Source organism: Xiphophorus couchianus, chromosome 4 (genome assembly GCF_001444195.1).
Source record: "Xiphophorus couchianus chromosome 4, X_couchianus-1.0, whole genome shotgun sequence".
NCBI classification, from domain to species: Eukaryota; Metazoa; Chordata; class Actinopteri; order Cyprinodontiformes; family Poeciliidae; genus Xiphophorus; species Xiphophorus couchianus.
The window spans coordinates 12,132,850-12,151,527 of record NC_040231.1 but is presented as its reverse complement, the minus strand read 5'-3'; the positions used below and the strand labels follow the sequence as shown (position 1 = coordinate 12,151,527).

The window sequence follows — 18,678 nt, the reverse complement described above, 5'->3', positions numbered from 1 at the left end:
CTGCATGTAAACAGCTGAGAGGCTCGTCTCAGAGTCATAGTTCAAGCTTTGAGTCACTGCAAACAAAGCAGCAATGATCAGAATAATTTTGACATTTTTTCAGAAAAGGTCTAAACATATCTTCTTCTGTAAAGTAATTATTCTTATGCTTCAAGTGGGTTACAACAGACTTTAGTTTAGCAGTTCACAGCACATTTAGTGACATTTGCAGAAGCTGTATGAAATCTGTTCTTATCGGGACAGAAATATGAATATGTTTTAGAAACATTAAGTGAAAATAATATTTGCAATCAATGGAAAAATCTATATCAACATATCAGACAGCAGTCAGTATTTGAAGCTTATTTAACAGTAGAAAATGAAAGAAATTCAAAAATATATTACATTTACTACTGTTGTATTTGATATAAAATAATGTTTAAGAGATTTATGCCCTTAATCAAGCATGTTGCAATAGATGCAACCATCTCTGATCACTGCTGTACTGTCTCAATCCATAGGAAATTCAATAGTCTAAAACACAAAATAGGCTTAAATACCTCAGAAATCAACACACAATTCCCCGATATGAAGACATTCAAGAATCATTCAGGATTGTAGTAAAACACATCCAGATGATTATCCACAAATAGACAAAACCTGCTTAAAAAGAACTACAAGCATCCAATTTGGCTGAGCTAAAACAATTTTGCCAAAATGAGAGATATCCACTCATTACAAATGCTTGAAGTCAGTTTCCACCAAGCGAAAATTGTTTTAGGATCTAAAGAAAAATTCAAATGTCGACCAAAGTTGCAGCATTTGTTGCATTTTCAGCTTGTGCAGTTCACTTTCTCTCTGCACCGTCAAACATTTGAAAAACCTGTTCTCCCTCCTCGCCTGTGGTGGCGCTACACCAAGAACCACTGAAGGAAATGACACAAAAACCTCAGAAGAAGAAGTCCTTCTTCACAAAATGTAAACAGAAAAGGAGTGGGATTTTAGCGATTATAGGATTTCTCTTTTGTCTTTGGTAAAATAACAGGATCTATTTCTTCTGCTAGCATTTGGCTCACATGTTTGTTTTGGTTGTATTTACCCAGAATGCCCCGCACTGTAGTTCACTTCCTGCTTTTGGAGCGGTCTCCGGTCCGCTTGATGTCCATATATGAATTCGAACTGCATCAGAGTTCACTTTAACCGACCAGAGTTCGCTTTCTATGTTCTGTGCTTTCATATTGCTTGGTAAAATTGCCCTACTTTACTCATGTTGACTGAAGTTGGTCAGTGTGAGGAAGAGAGGCACAGTGATGAAATGTAATGAAGTTATATCCCAGCTGTACACATCTAGCCGCGGCCCAGCAGCCCCACAAATATGATACCAAAAACCCAGGGACATTATTTAATCTTTTCATAACAGTTCCCCGGCCATTTGGGAAACGGACTCAACATGCTTCAGTTGGCAGGTTTAAGACTCACATATGAACCATTTCCTTGATTTTACAGCTAATGTGTTGATGTTTTCCCCAGATAAATAATCTTGAGAAAATGTCCGCCTCCTCTCAGCATCATGTCAGGAGGAATCACCTAAAACACTGATGCAGGTTCAGACCTTCAGGGACTTATTTTGAGTTAGTTTAATACTAGTTTCAGATCAATATCCTTATTTCCAGTCTCAAAACTATTATTTTTGAATTAGTTTAGAGATGTGATCTGATTTTATGTGATATTTCTATGAGGAATATTTACTCAATTATGAGACACATGAATCTTATTTCATGTAGTTCACTAAAATACCAATTGCTCAATTTATTATTTATTCATATTTTTTATTCAGTTAACTAGTCAATTAGTCTGGTAGAAAGTAGGTGTGTAGAGATACAATAATCTCACAATGCGATACGATATGATATTCTGATCACAATAAGATATGTATCCCGATATTTGACAAACTATACAATCCGATCCGATGCACTTTTAGGATTTTCTGCAAGATTTTAGAAGGACAGAGTGATTTTAGTCTTTTGGACTACTTTGACTCCCAAAGTAGAAAAGTCTCAAAATGACACCTGATTAACACACGTGACTCATTTCAAAACAAACAAACATAAAAAGCTGTTATTGAATAAATGTCACTAATTATTCTTTGTGTCATTCACTTGATTACACATAATTGTCAAGGACAGGGTTGTCTTAGATTTTATTGGTGCAAATTTAATTTTATTACAGCTGTGATTACTCAGCTGGTTTAAATGCTGAATAATGGTTGTCCCCATTCTAGAAATTAAACATACAGAGCTCAGAGAGTCGCAATAAAATATTTGAAAAAGTTTAAATTAACTATAAACTCAAACAGACTTTATCAGACTTGATGGTTTTAAACTAATAAGTGTTAAGATTTTGGTTCGCCACCGTCAGTGGTCGCCTCAGAAATGCTAAACAGATCCTGCGACAGCCAGTGTTTGGTTCATTAAGCTTGTTGAAAATGTATTTTTTCCGATGTGTACATGGCCCAGGTGCTGTGATACTGCAGCATGTAAAGCTTCAAAGAAAAAATGCTTCATCAGTCCTGTTATTTTCATCCTGAATATAAATGAGGTTCCTCAGGGTTCTTTCTCTCATCTGTTTCTCATCTCTGTTTTACTGAAATCCAAGCCAAGCACAACACCCTCAGCTCTTGTTTCAGGGACAGTGAGAAAGACCCGTCGCAACTTTCAATCTCTTTTGTGAAATTTGAGCTCTTTCCACCTTTTAATGTGCTAATGTGCTCCAAAAACTTTGAAATCTCAAAGCCTATTTCCTGCACCTCATTAAGAAGGGAATTATTTTTGGAGTTAGGGCCCAGCAAATAATCAATGCATATTTCATTTGTGTGGCTGGCTTACTGCTCCTGACTGGAAAAGGAAGAACTGTAATAACATTTGGGGGATTAACGGCGTGTTTACCCTTACATCAGGAAGGTATCTAATGGATGGCACACACATTAGCATGACTCTGTTTAAAAGAAACATCACAGTAACAATTTACAGAATATTATTATTATTTCATGATTATTGTTTTAGAGTTAACCTATCATTTATTGAGCGATATGACTGAAAAGCGTTTCACAATTTAAGGATTTCATATCAGTTGGTATTGATAATTATTTCTGTTTTAAATATTTCCTCAGTTTAAGCTCTTGTACTAATTTTCTTCCCTCACTCCAAGTTGTAGTTTTTTTTATTTCCAGTAGTTATGAGTCACTGTGGCAAAATCTAAAACTGCTACTCAAACGGTTGTTGCTAGGTAACCAAAGAGTGAGTTAGTTAGTTGCTAGGTAACCAAAGAGTGAGTAAGTGAGTTGATTCCAACAACCTTACTTAGAGGTTGAAATTATTTAATATTCTATCAGACGTATCATTTATTGATATTTATCATGTATCCATTGCCATATATGTTGTTGATTTATCATCCAGGCTGGTTGGCTCAGATTGTCGTCACATATTTGTAGTCTAAATTAAGTTGAATTTAATTTTATCTGGTTGTGGAAATCCACAGAGGAAAATAAAGTGATCAAGGCATATGTTATTTTAAAAGGATCGATGAGTAGTTGTAACAATAGACTTTATTTGAGAAATATTTATTTTAGTTGTGAAAACAATACAGTAATAATACTATAGGCTGTTTTGTTTTTATAAATTTTAATAAAATATTGTCGCACGAACTTCGCCATGTTGTTCATGCTGCAATGCATTCTGGGTAAATGATGTCTAATGGTCCAACTGCACTAAAGTTACAGCCAAAACAGTGATGAGTAATGTCTTTAAGCCTTTTCAAATTGAACCGGAGCGCATTGAAATCTATGGAAATATAGGAATCACAAGAGGTGATGATGATAAGGAGGACCAAACGGAGGAAGAGGAAAAGTTGGCCGTAGCAGCTGGTGTTTTGCTGCCGCTTCCTTCAGCTTTGTAAATGAAACGATGAATGACACGTACCTCTGGTTGGACTGTGTGATCCGGTAAGTACTTCTGTAGCTCTGTGTCTGGTTCGGTCTTCGTCCAGAGCAACAGTATTGCCGCTGGTACTACTGCAGCAGAGCTCCGTTAGCATTTAAAAGAGCTTCTAGCGCTATCTGATGTTTCGCCAAGCGTTTTTTGCTCGGTGGCAACGGGGTTTAGACGCTTTGTAGATAAAACCATCAGTATGGCATTTATTTTTAGCTTTTTTTTATTTATCATGTAAATCATGCTTTTTTTTGTTAGAGCCTTTGTCAGTTTTGCTCGTATGAATGACTCAAAGTCTTCTGGAGAGAAATGTTGAGAGCACAAATCTAGATCCATTGGAAGTTGTGTTTGGTACCATCTCTATCCCACTGCGCTCTTATTTTCTTTTTTTTTCATGTCGGAAGCATCCAGATTCACCTCACTGTTTTTATTTTTATTTTTTTAATTGCAGCCGATAGTGACACAGTGTGGCATTATCTAAAATTACTCCAGTCAAACACAATATGATAAACAACAGCTCAGGTAAAGTTAGCCTTTCTGTGTTTACTCTGTAGACTCCAGTACAGAAAGGACCAAAACGCTTCATCAACCCAGCAGGTGAAGAAATGGTGACCTCCATGAGGGAAAAATATAACAAAAGATGTACACATTTTGAAGTAATTTTGAGTTTTTGCATATCACAAACAGCAATTTTTTAGTTGATAGGAAAATTACAACATATTTAGGCCAACATGTTCAACTAATTCTGGATCCCTTAAAAAACCCCAAAGAAAAACGATATATTATAGTAATTTTCTGTATGTTGGATACAGTCCAACATACAGATATAATGTCCTGATAATAGTTTCAGGACATTATCCATGAAATAATGTCCCAAATACAGTGATGTCTGTATTTGCCTCTTCAAGAGACTAAAGGGGAATTTTGGATACAATGAGCTCCTCCCTGGAAACACCCCCAGGAGGAGATGAAGAGACCGTGAAGCAGTGGGAGGGGTAAATGACAGGGAGGGGAAGGACAAACACAGCAGCACTGCAGTCCCATTGGGCCAGTGTATCTAAAACTATGTAATTACAATCGGGCGCTCCTTTAATTGACTCCATTTGGAAGCCCCCTGAGCATAAAATGTGTGTTAAAGGAAGAGAAACCCCCCTTATTAAATGCTGTAATGAAAAATTATTTTTAAATCATAGTTATTAGAGGTGTTTTTAGGTCTGTTTTTAGATGTGTTGCTGCTGCAACGTTCACCTCATTTTTAGTCACTGTCCTGCTGTTACTGTGATATTTAGTTCAACCTGACTATGCATATCTCCCCTTTTCTAAAGGTCACTTGTGGCATTTTAATGACTGATGAAATCACATGAAATTCTCCTCTCGTTGCGCCGCGTGGCTCCTTACTTCAGAACCTGTTGTGGATTTCATCCGAGCCTAAACGCTGCCATGCTGTCTCCGCTCTCATCAAAGGTAACACATTTGTTGCCAGTTTTAGCTGGAAAGAAAGAGGCCTTCGGGAGGAAACCTGTAATAACTGAGCGATGGTTCAAATGGCTTCAGATGAGAGAGAAGTAGCTTTGTGGGACTCATTGTTCTGTTACGACAGCAGATTAGAGATTTAGTGATTAAAAAAGGCAATAGATGGTTGATGAATGGTCAGCTCTGCAGGCAGGGTGTTTGGCTGTGCATCAGCTCCATAGAATTGCTTGTTGCGTCGAGTTCAGACTCACTCTGGTCTTATGAATGTCATTTAGCTGAAGGCTGTATGTAATCCAGTTTTAACACGTGGCAATGATGTCTCATAATGACGGTCAGGCTGATATTGACCGACCTTATAGAGTGTAAGGGGCTTGATGGATGGGGGACAGGTGTTGTATTCGGTGTTTTAATACTGGATGGCTCCTTCAGCCACCTTCATTCTCTCTCTCTTTCTTTTTTTCTCTTTTTCTGAGAGAGTACGGCTATCCCTGCAAGTCAAGGACATCTCCCATTTTCACAGGTGAGGGAGCACAGACTGCACTATCCATGAAGAAAACAGCACTGAGGATCAAGTGTAGCTGGGGTTAGGCCTGTCACGACAACAAATTCTGCTGGATGATAAATTGTCCCAGAAGTTATTGCAGTAAATGGTAATATTGTTGTTTTGAGACCATTTTTAGTTTATACAATGATTATGCGAGGACACATTCTCAAAGATCAATAAACGTTAGGTTCTAATGAACATGTAACACTGGAACTGGAAGACATTTTTAATATCAAAATAAATAAAACAACAAATAAATTGAATACTGAAGTCTTTGTAAACAAAATTGTCATTCATAAAAAGGTGCTAGATGAGACCAAAGCACCAGATTGAAGAGAAAAATGGAAATTATTGAGCTTGTTTTAATTTGTCATGCTATTGATAATAATTTATTGCTTATTGCGACAGGCTTAGCTGGGGTTAGTAACTTGCATAAAAACATGTTTCTTACATATTTGTTAAACTGTCACCATGTCGTAACAGTTTGGTATGAATCTGATAATCTGCTGAAAAATCAAACTTCTCCTCCTCCTCCCAATGCTACTACAGCCATCTGAAGAAATGCACCATTCTCAGTCAGAAACAACCAGTCAGAGACAGGAAGAAGGACTTAACGCTGTCGATCATTCTTGTGTATGTGCTGCTAAATATGCTAATGTATTACAATTTATTGGCCGTCAATGGTGGCCATGTTGACTAGCTTGAGCCTTCGTGTGAGGCTTTGTTGAGGTGAACTAGCTGTAGCGAAGCAGAGAACAAGGGGGAGAGTGTGAGCAGCATGTACATTAAAGTGATTGACAGCACGACGACCCTCTTTTCAGATTATTTTGTACAGCAAATCTAAAATATTAAGGGGGAAAAAATGCAGTTTGGGATGCTGAAATACTTTGCCGCAGTGCTAGTTGACACAAAGCAACCAATCCAGGAGCGCCGTTTATTTTCCTTGCCACTGATTGGCTGCACCCACAACAGGGTTGTGTTTCCGCTGTACATACTAATGCATACTAAGGTATATTTTGTGTTTCACCTATTAAAATAGGCACTTGTAAGCATTTTTTGGACATTTTTCTAGTATTTGTGCGTTTTAGCTAATGGAGAGGGATTATTAAAGATGCTGAATAACTGAGATAATGAGGATATTCCAGCTGCCTGGATTAAAAGTATCAAAGAATGTTAAATATCACATTCTGGAAAGAGAAAAAAACGCCTTACAAAAACGTGATGCTTTAATTCACCGATGACAAGACTAAATGCAGTTGAAACAGTGTTAAAAACATTACAAACCCTGTAATTCATGCAAAACTCTTAAATGTCTAAACATTTCTCCCTCTCTTTCTGTCTGCTGGTGGGTATGACTCCCCAGTTAGCTGACATTTCAGCGCTTCGAGGTCTTTTGATCTTTGATTTCACATCACAATCTCTCCTCATCATGCCCTCCACCCCCCATTTTCCTTTTACTCCCTCATCCTTTCATCATCCCGTGGCTGTGCCACTGAATTGGCCGATAACTCTCAGAAGAGATGGGCGATGAACTGAGACAGCGCAGAGGACCGGGAGATAGAGGGGGAGGAGGAACCAGAAAGAGGAAAAGAGGATTAGGAAAGCGTGTAGAAACCAGATGATTTGTTTTAAGAAATCAGAAGCAACATGAGACGGAGAAAACGGTTAACAGCAGAATAGAGTAAGAATGAACTCAAATTTATTTATTAAGGAACTCGTCAAGCAGGTTGCGTTGTTCTTTCATTCAGTTTGTTTCGGCTTGTTCAGATACTTAACAGCCAGGAAGCAGCATTAACACTGATCATGTCTGCAGTTCCACTTTTGATATCAAAACTGGTTTGTTTTTTTACCGTGATGTTAATGAATGAAAAGATTCTAATTAATAAGGTTAGCATGTTTGTTTACATTGCACTCATTTTGCATTTGATGCTTTGACTGGTTATCATTGCCACATTTTTTAGGGTTTTCTGTTGATATTCTGAAAACCATAAAAAAATCTATTAGGAATGCAGTGATACAAAAATTCAGGCCGATATTGATATACAATATTAATGTTGCTGCTATGGCTGTTAACCAATATTTGCAAATATTATTTCACTACCATTTTGACATCAAAACAAAGAAATATTTGTTGTTCATATCGACCCAGTTTTATTTATTGGACCAGTACTAATATACAGTATAAAAAGATTAACATCGGCTGATACCGATGTTGGTGCCGATATATTCTGCATCCCTGAAAACTACGATTTCCAAATGTAAAATTGGAAGCGGTGTAAAATATTGATAACATTTTTTATTTGAGTTGATAGAAATTAATGTGGAATTGGTTTTACTTTGCTAAGCTTTTATTTTTGTTTCTGTTATGTCCTGCTCCCAACATACTGCCTGTTGATATCAACTCCACAAATTCACAGTGTTACTAGATGATCTATTCTTCTTTTTACGTCAGTATTTGTCAATCTAACTCACTGTTTCGTCCGGTAAATTGAAATTCGCTGAACTTTGATGGATAAAACGATGCCATGTTGAGACGTTTGACATCTTCTGTAATACAACTCAGATTAATTTTGCTTAAACTCAATCTTGCAATAGATATGGGTACAAATGACAGTAAACACAGTGTTACTGGTGTTACATTTGCCATATATTAGTCATTTAAATGTGATTCTTAACCTGTCATCTTGTTGAATCACTTTGCTCTCCAAATGCAGCCCTCATCCTTTCTGGACTTATCTCCTCCTTCATTTCGACTCTTCCTCCATCTTCCTCTCTCTGGAGGTCACCAGTAACAGAAAATCTATAAATCAATATTACAGAAATATGCAGAGTAAATTGCATCGACATCCAGGGGAAAAAAACATGGAGTATAAGTAATCTACCTCCGGATTTTGTGCAGGTGGTATTTGTCTTCTATATTAGGCCTAAACTCTTCCAACACATTACAGGATCAGGAGTTTTTTCTGAACTGTGATACAACATGAGAAGTAGTGATTTACCTGCCTGTTTATTATAGTTTAAAGTGAAATAACACCAGCAGGGATGCTGTTGTGATGGATCTGTGTTGCATGCAGGCTGTCAGAGAGTTTGATGGCAACATTAGGTAGAGAAAAGCAGAAAACAGAGACAATCAGCTGCAAAGCTTTGTTTTCCACAGCAGGATGAAAGCTGCAGCCCTGCTACGCTGGGTTATCTGAAGGGTTATTTGTCGGGCCGCTGTGAGCTGAAGGTATTGACCAACCCGCCCTGCAGGATGGACCCAGTCATGTTTCCAGCATGTTGTTGGGAGCTACTGGTGGAAACTGGCCCCAATCAGCCACCTGCTGGGGTTCTGCCCTCAGACCTGTTTGGTTTTGTTCATTATTTGTTTGTTTTTTCTTTCTTTCTCTTTCCACTTTCATTTTTTCTGACTTTTTGTCCTCTTGTTTTGTCCTCCCTCATCTCTCACTCTAATGATGCTCTCTCTAGCTGCCTCAGGTGACCTATAGAGTCAGAAAATAATAAAGAAAATGGCTTTCCTGAAAGCACTCCTTTGGTTTGTGGAAGCATGGCAGCATACGTAGTAAAACACTGTCTGAAAAGGCTAGTTGTTGGTCATTTAAACATGCATAAAATTAAAAAAATAAAAAATTTGTACTTGTCTAATGACAGAAACATTTGACACTATCATACTGCCCAAATAGTGTGGCACATAAATGTCATCAGGTTTATTATTCAGCTCAGTCCAGCTGAAAATGAGTCCTAAATCACCAAATGCAAACCAAGGCAGTTCAAATTTTACATGATAAAAACATAACACAGTCACCAATTATGAAAGAAGTAATTTTACATTTTGTAAAATGCCATCATCATGAATAATCTTTAAACATACTAGTTGTTATCAATCAAAGGCAACTCTAAGGAGGTGGGTTTTTATCCCTGATTTAAGGAAACTCTGTGTTTCGTTTAGCAGTTTTCTTGAAGTTTGTTAATCAAAGTGGTGTGCAAAAAAATGCAGCGTTTGTGTTTAACATCAGCGAAACAAGATAACAGTGTGATGGGATTTTTCCTGATATGGAAAGCGAGCAACAATGTAATGTTTTATTTTCCATTTCAAGCCAAGACATTATCTCACATTTTCTGCTAGTTTTTGGAAAGTTAGAGATGCTGAAATTTCTTGTTCTGTCGAACTTTGCAGAATCTTCTTTGAGTTATGATGGGAGCTGTGTGATCTTCAAAATATAAATAAATTCAAGAAACCTGTTACTCATCTCTGTCATATTAGTTCTCCCAAAGAAACATTGTCCTAGTTTATATTTTCATATTTTACCATTCAATTCATCTAGCAGTCTTACAATAAGGCATTAATTACAAGGGGTAAACCAATTTTGTTTTTATTTTTTTGGTGCCAATTTTCTTAATTTTTGGAGATCGATGATCGGCTGACTTTTACACATGAAGCTGATCTCATCTACCTCAGCAAAGGTCTAAAAATCAGTAACTGTCCTCTGATTTTCTGTGACAAAGGTTTGACTGACAGACCGCCCCACTAGAACATGTCTACACATTTACAGTTAACAATAGTTACCCCCCTGTTGCCAATTCAGCAACTTTCTTGCTGTATCGAGCAACTTTTCAGACAAAAAAAAATGGTATTGGCCAAAATTGGAATCAGGTCTTTTTGAAAGACCGGTAATCGTCGATCGGTCAGAAAACTGCAATTGAAACCCTGCAATTGGTGCAACCCTATGAATTATGCTAATATATTGAGAGCTTAGCTTAGCATAGCATGGTATGGATATTTTCTTCCTCTGCTTGTTCTTAGTTTTCATCAGTTCCTCTCCTTCCTTTCCTGTTCTCATCTTTTTGGTTGTTTTCTGTTTGCACTTCTCTCTTCTCTGCCTCTGGGGTTCTTGGTTTGTTCCTGAGACAAAAATATCAACCAAGGAGTTTCACTAATTAACCATCTCTAGCGTGTGTGTTTTGAGCTGACACAATTCTCTATTTTTTCCCAGGGTGACAATCAGAAAGAGTTTAGATTTCTTTTTTTTTGTTGCATGTGTTCTATGCTGATTAATAAATAAGCCAAAATAAATAAGTGAATAATTGAATGTATGCATAATAAGAGAGAGAACACACATAGTGAATGAGTAATGAACCGCTAGTTAGGCATTTATTTATGAGCCACATTCTTGTATGATTTAGTTGACAACGTTTAGCTGTCAGTTTTCAACCTTCTCTCGTTTAATTGTGAAAAAGTCAGCCAAGATATCGGCATAAAACGACAATTAGAAATGTGCAGGTGGAAACAATTACAGCATTATTTGTAGCATGTGGAGAAAGATGTGTATCAGTTCTACAGTAATTTGTCATTTCAATTATTATTCAAAATGATGCAAAACTTAGACTTGTTTTCTTCACTTGTGGTATCTTGGACTTGATGCAAATCTCATTGGTTTTATTCACCCATTAATGGGCATCAATACTCGGCACATTATCTGCATACACCAAGCAGCTATTTGCTGTGTGCAGATATATTGATGTTCTTATCGGAGTGCACAGCCTCTATGTCTCCTGTGCTTTTGTTGTGCAGCTCTGCATGCACCAGCATGCAGCAGGATGTCTCTATCAGAGCTTTACTCCACCGGGAAAAAAGCAAAACTTCACAAATTCAATCCAAGTACAGTTTGTCTTGTTTTATTGGAGAAAAAGCTAGCGTTAGAAGTTATTTTTATCTTGGGTGTTGCTTTCAGTGTTCACTGTTTATTTTTCTAGTTGGCTGCTTTCCTCAGATAATTTTTACTCCATTAAGTCTTTAATCACACTCATTTGGTTATTAACTGAAACCGAGAACACTGCAGCAGATTTTTACCCTAAAATTGTGAAGTAAGGCGAGTCGCTTCAAATACGATGTGAAACATTTTGCCATAGCCAAACTGTTAGCAAGTTATAATTAAGTCTCTCTGAAGATTTAATTATAAATAGCGCAGGATAATCTGTTATTTTTATTTTTCAAACTGCAAACAGACTTAGATTCACATGTCTCAACAAGTGAGAGTGTGTTTTTAAGGTAATCCTTGCATTTGTTATGAGCTTACTGAAAAAAAATTAAAATTTGATCTGTCTTAATGTCTGTCAGTCATTAACTGTGTTGCATACTTTGATTTTATACAACTGAACATTTTGTAGGAGAAAATGGTCAAAATTGGGAGAATATAAAAAGCTGGCTCAAAAGTGGCAAATTAATTTCATAATTCACAAATGGATTTACTTTACAATTAGAAAGAATGAGAGCTTTTGTAATATTTTTCATTGCCACATTTAAAGTTTTTGTAATATATACGACCCAAAGTTATTAGTGAGTTTGTGATTCAGAAGTGATTTTTTTTTTTTTTAGCTTTCCTGTATTTTTGTTTAAACATAAATAGTTTTCTTGAGAAGGATTTGGGCTGCAGACATTTGTTGTCGAGTTACTTTAAATTTGTGTATCTGCAGAATACAAATATACAGTAGGTTAAAAAAAAAACACTTAAATAAAAAAAATGGATCTTAACTGTTTGGTTTTTTTTGTCATAGTTAAGTAAACATTAAGAAATGTATTGTATTTTTTGCTGCTATCTTTATTTTATGAGGGCTTTTAACTTCACCATGGATCCCTGACTTTCATCATAATAGCTTTTCCTCCCGCTGCTGTTGGTCCATTTCTTTGTTTGTTGCATGTGCACAATTCTGTGCACTGCAGGAGATGAATGAACATAATTTCCATTCATTCTGCTACCAGTTTATCACCACAGTTTGCACACACACACACACATACACACACACACACATATTGTTCATACGTTCACATATGGCCTCAGGACTCCTCTTCATCACTAAAAGGAACAAACAGAGTTTTAATTCAGAGGTAAGATTACCTTACACCTCTCCATATGTTGCTAAATCCACACCTGCATCTACTGGTTTATATTTATACATATGTAACCCTTCTATGTTCGTCTCAGGTCCAGTAGGTTGACTTCATGACAGACACGCTCAGATTCACTGTATTTATTCTAACAAAAGAGAAAATCAAGTTGGTGGTTAACATCAGTCCAGCAGCTTTTGTCCCTATACATTAAATAAAACACAATAAATAACCCTAAAACTACAGAGCAATAGCTCCCAATGAACAGTTGGCAGCAGTCAACAGTTATAAAATTAAACGTAACTAAAATGGGCAACATTATTAATAATAATAATAATAATAATAATAATAATGGTTAAAAACATATAAAACATAGCAAGCTTACTCATAAAATTCTGTATATTATTAAATTGGTGTAAAATGTATGTTAAAATATAATATTTGTAAAGAAAACAGAGCTGATCCTAAGTTACAAACAGCAACAGAAAAAAGGGGGAGGAGTCGTCAGTTACTGGTTTCTATGGTAACCACCAACTGCCAAAAGCAGCGTAACAGAACTTAAAGCAACAATAAATGTCTTAAGAAACAACTTGTTGACTAAATAAAATATATTCAAAGAATAAATAAATGAATTTTGACAAATTTTACATCGAGTAATATTGTTAAAATAAAACCCTGTTACACATACATGTACAGTATATGTATTTATATATATAACATGTATGGTTAGCACCCACAAAAGTATGCTGAGTTATTATGAAATCACAGTGAATGAAAGAGTTCTCGGTGTTCAAATACCTTCTTGTTCAATTATTGAAAGAAATAACTCAGTGAGTTAAACCAGACCTAGAAAGTTTTGAAGTGGTTTTCAGCATTTACCGATATTTTTAAATGAATATAGACAAAGGAAAATGAGAATGTGGAAAAGTATTTCATATTTCCAGATGTTATGCACTATCTCAGCAATTAGCCTGCCCATCAATATAATGTCTGACATGGATTCACTGTGAATATAAGCATTTTAAATCTTAAAACTAACATTCACATATTTTTAAGATTGGCGCTCACTTTAACCAAACCTAGACCGAGGTCTTTACATCTATATATCCATCCATCCATCCATTTTCTTCCGCTTTATCCAGGGTTGGGTCGCGGGGGTAGCAGCTTCAGAAGGGAGAGCCAGACTTTCCTCTCCCCAGCCACTTGTTCCAGCTCCTCCGGGGGTATCCGAAGGCGTTCCCATCTATATATATGTAACGGGTATTGGATATACATATGAAATTCTTGCTAAAAGAATTTTTATAATGTTTTATAATTGCCCTGTGATTGGTGGGTTTTGGCGCCCCCTACTGGTTGCCTATAAATGCGAAGGGAAACCAAAAATTCCACACAGTCTGTTCAGCTCTCTGTTATGGTAAGCCATCAAATCTGGTACTCTTCTGAGTAATATTGGTGGTTATGTTCAGGGGCTAACTTGGAATTTTGTTACAGTACACAGAGTGACTAGTGGACCAGTACGGAAGCTCACTGCGCTTTTTGTGTTTTGTTGACCACCATTTCAGGTAATTATGTTGCATTAAATGTCAGTAATTTATGTTTGACAGTCTGTCAGTTTGTTTGTTAGTTGTTTCTATGACGACATGATGTGGCTAGCTTTATTTTCTGTGAACCACCAGAGGGTGCTGTTAAGTAATTTAATAATTCATTTTGACTGCTCTCTGTATTTATTTTTCTAATTTATTTCATTTGTAAAAGAAAGACCAAATCGTATTAAATTAATTTTAAAGATGTATTATTATATGATCACATGTCACAAAAATGTTGTCAAAACTCACTGTAATAAGAATTGGTAAATTACACAGTCTGTTCGGTGCTTTGCTGTGTACACAGAGTGACTAGTGGACCAGTAGGGAAGCTCACTGCGCTGTTTGTGTTTTGTTGACCACCATTTCGGTAAATGGCATAAAATCCAACCAACTGGCCTCAGCGTGTGCATAACAGGACGGGTATAGGAAGCTGTCACACCTATATATATACAGTATATACTGTATACCGTACATATATATTAATCTATTCATCTAATCTATCTAGATCAGAGTTAGATGTTTTGGTCAACATCAGAGTCCGATTGCGCAATCAAAACGAACCCCAAACGAACCAAACTTTCCAGGCAAGCGAACTCTAGAGTTCGGTCAAAACAAAACAAACAATGCAGCCTACGACACAAATCAGCTCAATGCTGTAAAGACTTTAGAGTAAAGAAGCGTACCTATCACAAAACCTTTAGACACAATTGCAATGGTTATGAAGTCATCATATTATGATCATTATTGATTAAACATTATCTGTGCCATTAAAATGCCATTAAATGCCTCTGAAGATGCAGGCTTTTGGTGGTAGAAATATAACTTGTAAGCATTTCTCCTATTAAGGAACATCAACATGAAAACAGACAGAGATCATTTAATGAAGAATTTCCTCTGTAACGTGATGGTTACTCTGGAGTGGAGGATAATTGAGCTTTTACAACCTCAGAGATTATGTGTGTGGGTGAGAGAGATTGAGAAGGTTTTCATTAGCATGCCAAAATTTCAGGCTTGGTGCCTCTAATTTGCCTTGAATAAATATATACAGTAACTATAAACAAATATTTGATTTAGGTTCCTTTATATGTTTATGTTGTGTATGATAAATTTGCACAATGATCAGATATAGTAAAAGTTGCTGATTTTAATTAATTCATACTTTTTCTGTAGAGTTGTAGAGCAAAGTGTAGTGTGTCTTGATGATATTCCAAAAGCCAAAGATACCCTTAGGTTAAGTATTAATTGGCAAAAGATGACAGGACTGCAGTGCTGAATGGGAGTAGCTGTACTGAAAACGGATGAGAGCAGAATTTCAAGTTCGAAACTAACATCTAGCAAGTAATATTTAATTGCTGAAGGTTCTGAGGGCAACTCCTATAAACTCTGAACTTCACTTTTTTCCGTAGTTTTTACAGGAGGTGGGCCAAGTTGGCCATTCTAGGAAGTGTATTTCCTTTCTCTTTAGCCAGTTGAGAGTTCCCTTGGCTTTATCTTTCTGAAACATCCTCCTTTATTTGCTCTTCATCATCCTAGTAGATGGCACCTTTATTAAAGGTGATCTATTATGCTTCCTTGAACCGGTTAGGTAGGCTATACAAAGCATATTCAGTAAATTGTTTAAACAAAATCACTCTTATACAATGTGATTTTATTCTTAGTTCTGCCAAGTGTGAACTCCTTTCAGAATGAGCTGTTTTAGGTCATCTTGTCACTTTAAATCCAGCGGGTGTGGCCACCCACACCCGCTAATCAATGTTTACACTCACACATGAAAATGGCTGCAAACAAATGCGCAATTATACAACCATACATCTTTGAAAAGTAGAAGTGGAGCCTCCTGCACAACCAACTAGAATGCTGCAGCTGGTTTCTGAATGGTAAGGCGACAACAAAACTTGTCTTTTCCAGCAGCCATTGTACCTAGTACATTCCTAGTACAATTTGATGCCACTTTTTTAAACTAACAAGTTTTAGTAGGACCCACAGATCTTCAATACTGTGTAAGTCAGTGAGAGGGCAAAGCCATTATCCAGTCACCCTTGATGTTTTTGCTCACACCTATTAAGTGGATTGATGTGAGTCATGTGATGATGTCCCTATTGAATGCCTTGGATCTGTGGATGTGCTAGTGGTAATTTGAGATCAAGCCACAAATTTTATGTGTGCGTCAAACCTTTAAAAATGCACATTTTAAGTGAACATTTGTGTCTTATGTAGCCTAAGTGAAGTTATAGCAACAATGAATGTTGGGACTAAACTACTCTGCTTGGCAAGGACATACCTAAAACAGGACGGTGGCCCAGGAGGACCATACATCAGGCTTTGTGTTTTCAGAATTAAAGATCCCAGACAGCTTTGTCATCACAAGTCACTGTAAAAAAAAGAAAAAAAAGAAAGAAAGAACAAACATTAAATAAGAAGAAGAAAAGAAAAATCATACAATTAAAGAAAAAAATGCAATTTGGTCAATAATTTCAATACTTCAATGGTTTTCGGTGTCCTTGGACGATCGTCTCCCTTTATTGCATGATGTTTTATGGATAATTAGAATACCTCAGGCAGTATCTTTTCATTTCTACAGCAGAGGAAATTGAAAGAAATGTTTCATGCATTTATTAAACAGAAGTAGTGACTCATTATAAATATTCACCAGCATTGATTTGACTGCTGCTGTTTTCATCCACTGTTAAATAAGGGAGCTATAGGTAAAACTTATGGATGCAGTAAATGTATGGAGGAAGAGACTTTAAGATGCACTGGCTTTCTCACTCAGAGGGGAAAGAGGAATCACTATTCTGCTGTGAAACACACTTTGATTCAGGCTACGGTAGAGCAGCCAAGCAGTAAAAAACTATTTCCCTCAAAGAGTGCCTTTGTGAAAACAGTGATCCACTCATTTTGTTATTATTAACCAAGTTCTTCTGTGTCTCTGCAAGACTGAGCATTTCTGTCGGTCATGTGCCATCAAGGTGAACATTTTGTTTGATTGCGCTGGAAGAAAGATTTACCCTTCCAGTTTGGTTTCTACTACTCGTCCGGTTTTCCAAACATTTACACCCGTCATGCAAACGGTTTTACATTTGCATGTCAGATAAACTCTAGATTGATATTCTGCAATCCTTTGCTGTTTCTGTATGAAGCCATTTGTCCTTATTTTCTCAATTTCTTTGCTCTCTTCTTGTTTCTTTCTCTGTTGTTTTGTTGTTTCTGTGCCAAGAATCAGTCGTTGGATAAAAGGAGTGGGACGAGACGGTGTGGAAACAAACAGAAACCAGACTGAACTCTGAGGTCATGTCTGTATGAAGGCAGCAGTGACAGTGGATGTGCCGCCGCTGTGGGCTACGCTCAGCTTAGATTTGCATAAGGACGCAACTGGGTTTTCAGTAGTTTTGTTTATAACAAACAATAGAGTTAGGCATTTGTGCTCAAGCATTTTTTCTAAAGTGTTATGTGTTTGTGTTGAACCATCACATAGCTTCAATAAAATGCTAAATATTTTTTTGTTGTTAAAGGTGCATGAATACTTTTACACGACTGCTGTTAGTGTGAGTCCCCAGAATGAAGGGCACTTTTAATCTTTATAATGAGATGCTAAATTTAACATTTGCTAGATTCGACAGCTCAGTCGGGAATGTATTATTTTACTAAATATGCCCTGATGGGCAATGAGGAACAAATGGCCAGCGGTTTAAAAATGAACAGGGAAGATTTTACTGTTCAGAAAACTGGACAGGATTTTACAACACATGCACAACAGTTCTTATTAAGTCGTCTTATTAAGGTCTGAAGAAACCTAAAATCTATTCAGAAGGGGGAGTTTTTATTCCTCAAAATGAGTGTTTACATTACAAAGCTCACCACTTTTCTATTATTCATAATATATTTTGCAGTAATGTACAGCGTTATCACAGCCAGCATGTGAAAGCCATATACGGCACATTTCATCCATCCGTCTGCACGTTTGTGCTTGAATCGGGCGAGTAGCTTTGTAGCCGATCAGCTAAAAATGTGCTGAGTTGACTCAGACACACATTTCTTTTCTTATTTTTCTAGGGTATGATGTGGAATCAGAATTTAAATAAGGGTATAGGAAGCGAGGACTTTCTCAAGTTTCATTACAAATAGCCTGGAGGTATGTACAGCAAATAAAAGCCTCCAGTTATGAGTGCAATGTGCATACACCTGTTCCACACAAAAAAACACATTATTGCTCTTTTATACATA

At 36.7% G+C, this 18,678-nt stretch overlaps 1 protein-coding gene and 1 long non-coding RNA gene across 2 annotated transcripts in view; both read left to right on the top strand.

The window, feature by feature from the left end:
- smyd3 (SET and MYND domain containing 3) overlaps nt 1-18,678 on the top strand; it is a 75,343-nt gene that overhangs the window by 32,772 nt on the left and 23,893 nt on the right. The gene's annotated exons all lie outside the window — the stretch shown is intronic.
- On the top strand, nt 14,033-17,952 carry LOC114143757 (uncharacterized). The gene is made up of 3 exons (XR_003595309.1): nt 14,033-14,282; nt 14,360-14,430; nt 17,672-17,952. It is a non-coding gene; the product is annotated as an uncharacterized LOC114143757 (long non-coding RNA).